General features: G+C 36.3%; 1 long non-coding RNA gene across 1 annotated transcript; it reads left to right on the top strand.

Moving 5' to 3' along the window:
• The first annotated feature begins 2,314 nt into the window (after positions 1–2,314).
• LOC143254320 (uncharacterized) lies at positions 2,315–3,047 on the top strand. Its single transcript, XR_013030137.1, has 2 exons — positions 2,315–2,469; positions 2,640–3,047. It is a non-coding gene; the product is annotated as an uncharacterized LOC143254320 (long non-coding RNA).
• The last annotated feature ends 4,596 nt before the right edge of the window (positions 3,048–7,643 follow it).

Consider the following 7,643-nt stretch of genomic DNA (forward strand, 5'->3'; position numbering starts at 1 on the left):
CTAAATTTATACTTAAGTACATTATTAAATACAAGAAACTTACACTGATGAATTAACTTAAATCTAAGGCGGTGTTTAACGTTGTCAGAAGTATTTGAAAAGAGAAGCGATTTGAAAAATTGCTCCTAACAAATCAGTTTATTAGGTTTTGCTGAATATCTCTTGATGTTTTATCGCGTAATAGAAACATAAAAGAAAGTTAAGTACGTTGAAACCAACAACACAACAAAAAGGGTCAGGCATGGCTAGGTGGTTAAGGCTCGAGGGTCGCGGGTTCGAATCCCCGTTGCAGCAAACATGATCGCCCTTTCAGCCGTGGGGGCGTTATAACGTACGGTCAACTCCACTATTCGTTGTTAAAAGAGTAGCCCAAGAATTGGCGATGGGTGGTGATAACTGGCTGCCTTCCCTCTCGTCTTACAGTGCAAAATTAGGGACGGCTAGCGCAGACAGCCCTCGTGTAGTTTTGTGCGAAATTCAACAAACAAACACAACATAAAACCGCGCGTTATTTATTTTTAAAAAACCAGCGAGATTAACTTCACTAGATGGCAGCACTATTACTCCAGTCCTCTGTTTTATTATATATAAAATATTATCGATAGCAAATACTCTAAATAATAGAAATAATAATGCAAAGTAAGGTAACTACGACAGCAAGTAAACAAGCAACTTTGAAAACAAAAGTTAAATATTTCCACATTTTATATTCAATTATAAAAAGATTTGGGTGGTTGTTATTAATCACACAGCTACACAGTTGAACTATCAGCGAAGTGCCTATTACAGCTCTGAAAACCCGGCTTTTAGTGTTCTAAGTCCACAAACATACTTTTGAGCCACTGGAAAGGGGTGATATTTCTCCATAAACAAATATTTTAAAAATAGGGATTTGGGTGGATTAATGAATTACAAAATGACATCTGAAGCTGAGGTAAACTGGTTATTCTGATCCAGATCAATTATCTCTGGAGAGTAAATAACCTTTTATGTCTGTTTGTTCTAGAGAAAAGACATATTGATGAGTCTATCTCGAGGAATCGAACTTTTGATTTTAGCGGGGCTCGGCATGGCCAAGCGTGTTAAGGCGTGCGACTTGTAATCTGAGGATCGCGGATTCGCATCCCCGTCGCGCCAAACATGCTCGCTCTTTCAGCCGTGTGAGCGTTATAAAGTGACGGTCAATCCCACTATTCGTTGGTAAAAGGGTAGCCCAAGAGTTGGCGGTGGGTGGTGATGACTAGCTGCCTTCCCTCTAGTCTTACACTATTAACTTAGGGACGGCTAGCACAGATAGCCCTCGAGTAGCTTTGTGCGAAATTCAAAAACAAACAAACAAACAAACTTTGGATTTTAGCGTCGTAAGACCATAAACTTACCACTTCCCCGCCGAGAAATAACCTTTCTTTTACCTCGAATAATGGTTCCTGTTTGCTTAGCAACTGAAAATTGTTCGTGTATTGGTCAATAAATAATGATTTTTTAAAAAAAAACTATTGTCCTTTAGATGGCTCAGTCGCTAATTTCAAACGTTCTGTGTTTGATCCTCATTACAGTTTTGTGTTTACAACAAACAAATCCAGCTCATGAAAATAGTTTCAAAATTCATGATTGAGCCATGTTAACGTGATCACGGCTCCCTGATGGTCTACAGACTTCTATGTTTGTAGCTCATTGTAGCTCAACACGTAGCTCGTTGTGTAGCTTTGTGTCTAAGTACGAAAACAGAATAAATTGACCTCTATGAAAATTTTCCCCATCAGAGGTTCAAAGGTTAAAAAGTTTATTTGGAGAAGTCGAATAGATAATATACAATCCACTAATTTCTTGATACATTACCCTATACACTCTTATGTTATACAAAAGGTATGTATCAGTCATTATAACATCAACAAATGAGTAATAATTTATATTTTTAAAAATCGATTTCATAACAGTGTCAAAGATATAAGAATTTTTCGATTTACTTTGTTTTTCTAGAGAAACTTGTTTGTTTGTTTTTCACAATAAATGTTATATAGACTGTGAAACCTTGTCTCCTAGCTGTGGTCCGGTATGACCTAATAAACACATTTTAGTCTATAAATTAGAATAACATGTTTAGAGTTTTCTAAACATTGAGAATTCTTTTGCCATTTATCATTGCAGTAACGACTTTGCAACTCACAGTGCAATTCTGACTAGTGACCCTCAAATAGATTTTAGGATTTTGAAATATTATCACTCGAAGCAATCTTCCCAGTGTACTTTTTTAATAAACCAGTCTTTACTGAGATGTGATTGGTGAAAATCTGTTACCATCCCTGGGACCCCAGAAAAATCGTCTAACTCGAGTCAACCCGAGTAACATCTAGAGGGGTATATAAATGCGCTCGACAGACCTTCTCAAACAGTGTCATTTCGGCAACTATCAGTTTCTAAAGAGAGAACTTAGCGCTCCCCAACCAGACTAACACAATGTATAAGTTGGTAAGTAAAGCGTTTTTTTTTTTTCCATATTGATTTATTGAATATACTTTACTAAAGAGAAATGTTGCGGCTAGAAAATGATTGAATGTATACGTAGACGTGTTTCTGTTATCTCTCCATTTGCCGTACAATATTCTATACATATATATATTATTCTGGTTCCTTGATAGGCTGTACTCGCCCTTCTTCTGGCTGTCTGCAGTGCCCAGTATATTCTTCCTCTTACCTATAACTATGGATATCCTTGGATGAAGATGTTGAAGACTGAAGAAGGCAAAGAACTTAAGTACACACTTCCTCTTCAACATATGCTACACCATCCACTGACTTACCGCCATCCACTGACTTACCACCATCCTCTTACCTACAACCCTCTATGGTTCCCCGATAGAGTCATCACCACGATCAAGGATATGGAAATGCCCATCAAAGAAAAAAAGATGGAGTAAAATGCTGTCCCGTTAGGACGTCTTGGACCACGACATGATATCTCTCTTTGTGTTCTTTTTCTATCTATTTCTATTGTAATTATGTGGTGACATCAGTGAAGAAATAAATCTTAATCAGGTCTTTGTTTATATAGTTTCTTTTATTTCTTTTATTTTCTTCGAAGCTCCCCAAGGGCTGCTCCTTCATGATATTCCTTAATTTTGAACTAACGCTAGAGGGATGGCAGTTACTTAGCAGCCCGCCCTCTCGGTCTAACTGTTAGACCGTTCTTATATCTCAGAATAGCGTATTTGTTAAGACTCTAATGTACATATCACTTGTTTGTTTGTTTTTACGTTAAGGAGCTGAGAACCAAGAATCATCTGACGTACAGTCAAAACAAACTTATCACTAAGCTACGCCGGGCTATTTTATCGGCTGTGAAATAACATTGAATAACATTATAAAAAAGATACTCAAAAGAAACGAGTGATCTAATTTGTTTGTTTCTGTATTACGTCAACTGACTTCCAATATCATTTTTAAAATTACTATAATAATTAGATTGTGGTGAGTAAGATTTGTTTTAATATTATAATATAACAATATTGATATTATATCTTTTTTATCTTAATATTATAAATGTATGTGTTTTAACCACATAAAGAAAACATTCACTTCGATGGGTAATGACTCAAAAAATTATCAGAACTCAGAGAAGATAAAACAAAGTAAATTTAATTATTGGAACTCAGAAAAGCTCAAACAAAATAACTTTAATGATCAGAACTTGGAGAAGATCAAACAAAAATAACTTTAATGATCAGAACTTGGAGAAGATCAAACAAAAATAACTTTAATGATCAGAACTTGGAGAAGATCAAACAAAAATAACTTTAATGATCAGAACTTGGAGAAGATCAAACAAAAATAACTTTAATGATCAGAACTTGGAGAAGATAAAACAAAAAATAACTTTAATGATCAGAACTTGGAGAAGATCAAACAAAAATAACTTTAATGATCAGAACTTGGAGTAGATCAAACAAAAATAACTTTAATGATCAGAACTTGGAGAAGATCAAACAAAAATAACTTTAATGATCAGAAATTGGAGAAGATCAAACAAAAATAACTTTAATGATCAGAACTTGGAGAAGATCACACAAAATAACTTTAATGATCAGAACTTAGTGAAGACCAAACAAAAAAAAACAATCGTAAAGTGAGGCTCATTGTTTTGGTACAACGTTTTGTCGAGCAAAAAGATGGCTGTACCGACAACAGTTGCTCACGTTTACTTTTTTTGCTTTTATTATATGTTTTTCCTAGCTGGTATTTTGGCTGTGACTTAAAAAAATATGTACATACTATACTCACTAATTTGGAGTTATACTGACCAGAGGAGGGCATTCCAATTAGTAGCATCCTACCATGCACCATCGACGCTAAGAGAATGATTTTCACTCTTATTACGCAGCCACATCCAAGTGGGAAAATATTCTGTATTATTAAAGGAACTTAAGCCCGTTTTGCCTGCTATGACACTCAAACTCTTCTCAGGGTCAGCCCGCGCCCTGCTCCGAAATCCAAAGCTTTTCCACAAGACCAAACCACGCCCCACCCTCTCTCTCACTTTCTTTATATATATATATACACATATTATACATAAAAAAACGTAAAAATAATATCTAACATTAAAAATTCTTTAGTATTTTATTCATTAAACCACCTTGACAGAAGAACCTTAGCCAGGCACTATAGAATCGGTGAGATGCCTTTATTTCGTTCTAGAAAATATTTATCTTTTCGTCTACACCAATAATTTATTTACTCGAAAGTCACGTGCTTGCCATAATTGCGCTTAACATGCACATTTTTAAAAGTTTGTCTGATCGATATAGCACGTGAACTTAACGTAATCACAAACTTTTCTTCGGTTTATTTTTCTTTTGCTCACCATGAGCTTTCCTAAACTTACGATCTTTCCCTGTGATGCTACTCCACCAGTCTAAAACCATATTTTAGAATTCGTTTTCTTCATCAGCCATTGACTCATTTCTCCAACTCTTAGTAATACGCTAAAGTTCTAACCTAATCATATCCTGTGAGCGTAAAACCACAATCCTTCGAGGACAGGTACGACTGTAGCCTAAACAACTTTCAGCTTTCCGACTAATTCACTGACAAACAGATATTTATTACAAGATATTTTGAAGACGATCTTTGGCTTTTGTCATGTTGGTTACTTACTTAACCTTATTATGTTATTAGTGTGTACGGTTTCCTGAACAGAAATGAATTTTTGTTCGCATAAACAATTAGTCCGAACATTGAAAACATGGTTTCCTTTCAGCATCTTGTTGTTCTACAGTGAAACTTGTAACAAAGTCTAGCTTTCACAAACCGGATCAGTTGGTGAAACCTCATAAGTAAGGTAATAACACGATTATGCTTTTGAGATCTAAAATTAATCAAAACACCATGTTGTTTAATAGTTTAATAACACGATTTAATCTGGTGTAGAAAGATTATTTTCCTACACTTTTTATCAAACTGTGTACATGAGCACTAATAATTATTTAATATTGTACAATATTGGTAATACTGTCTTTAAATGTATACCTTTATTTTAATAATAATTCCATATTATAGGAAATGTGCCCTTTTGTGTTAATAACAACTAAATATCATTGAAAAATGTTTGTACTGATAAATATAAAATATTGTAATAACAATTTAACACCGAACACAGGGGATAAATACAAATTTGTTAAAATTAGTAATTGTCTTCCAATAGACCCTAGTAAACTCGTCATGATACATTAGACTGTTTGTTTGTTTGTTTTTGAAATTTGAACAAAGCTGCACGAGGGCTATCTGCACTAGCCGTCCCTAATTTAGCTACTCGTTTACCATCGAATAGTGGAATTGACCGTCACATTATAGCTTCCCCACGGCTGAAACGGCGAGCATGTTTAGTGTGACAGGGATTTGAACCTAAGATCTTTGGATTACGAGTCGAGTGCCTTGACCCCTTGGCCATGTCGGGCCGGTGTATTATATACAGAAACAAATATTAATCTATTCACACAATTGGACCAATGCACAACGTGAAATGTCTGAAATGATTGAAATTTTGCATTTAACGTACACTTTATTATTTTTCCTAGCCATACGCACAGCAGTATGTCTGCGAACATACGACCCTAGAAACCGGGTTTCGATACCTGTGATAGGCAGAGCACAACTAATACATCGTGTAACTTCGTGCTTAACTATAAACAATAGAAACTATCCATACAAAGATGGCTCTTTCTTATTATTCTGCTAGACCTTCACTTTAAAAGAGACTGGCAAGGTGCCCGTGTGTGGCTCACTGTTTAACTTGTCGGACTATGAATCCAAGCATCCAATGTTCGCGTCTCACTGCCGCGAAATCGTACCTAGCACTTTAGGGCCAATGGTCAGATACCGGTATTTGATTACAATAACGTTGGTATTTGTTGTTGTTGACCAGTAGCCTTCACCATGTTTTATCAGTTAAATCAGTTAAAAACTAGGAGCTAGGAGTGAGATGCAGGAATATCCGAAAACAAAAATATCGTGAGCGAAATCAATCGAATTTCTTGAATAAGCCAACTATTAACTGAAATAACTTATATTTAAAGAAGCATTCTTCCTCGAAAGCCTCCTAAAAGCCTAGAAGAATTTAAGAAATAGAATGAAGGAAAGGTTAGTTCACAGAAGCCGCCCTAGAGGATAAGTGTGGCTTTCCTTCCAGAGGTCAGTGTGTGTACAACAAAGAATGTTCAGTTTCATGGTATTGTGGAAAATACCTGAATATTTGTAGTTTTTCCTAATTTGAATTAACATAAAGACATTGATTTGTTCGTTTCATACAGCTATACAACGTTTTTGTTGTCTATTTTTTCTGCACGTAAATGCTCTAATTTGGGACTAGTACACTCGTGGATAGACAGCAAATATATTACACCTATTAGACATTATTAGGCTACGCTTGTCTGTGTTGTTTAATTATTTCTCGGCCTAGCAGGGCCAGGTGGGTTAAGGCGTTCGACTCGTAATCTGACGGTCGCGGGTTTGAATCCCCGTCGCACCAACCATGCTCGTCCTTTCAGCCGTGGGGGCGTTATTATGTGACGGTCAATCCCACTATTCGTTGGTAAAAGAGTAGCCCAAGAGTTGGCAGTGGGTGGTGACGACTAGCTGCCCTCCCTCTAGTCTTACACTGCTAAATTAGAGACGGCTAGCGCAGATAGCCCTCGTGTAGCTTTGTGCGAAATTCCAAAACAAACACTTATTGCTCTTACAGCTAATGCGTAACTTCAAAATTTAGAGCACTTTTCTTTTTTTTTTTTTTTTTTAGCAATGGAACGCGAACTTTGGACCATCGAAGTTACAGTCGGAGCAAGCTAATCATTCAACCACGCCCAACACATGTATATTAGTAAAATGCAAGTAAATAAATATATAAGTCAAAACCTTTAATATCTTTGGAGTATGTATTTATCAGTTGTGCTACCGCCTGATGGCAAAAGTGCTTGACTCGCAATCTGCGGGATCGAAACTCGACACCGAACATGTTTATCCTAATCAGCCATCAGCCGTGGAGACGCTATAATTGACGATTGGTGCTACTGAACAGCTGGCTTTCTTCTAGTCGTCCCCCCACAGTAACACAGTGGTTCGTCTGCAGATTCATACGGCTAGAAACCGGATTT

The sequence above is a fragment of the Tachypleus tridentatus genome, chromosome 6, assembly GCF_004210375.1.
Source record: "Tachypleus tridentatus isolate NWPU-2018 chromosome 6, ASM421037v1, whole genome shotgun sequence".
Lineage (NCBI taxonomy): Eukaryota > Metazoa > Arthropoda > Merostomata > Xiphosura > Limulidae > Tachypleus > Tachypleus tridentatus.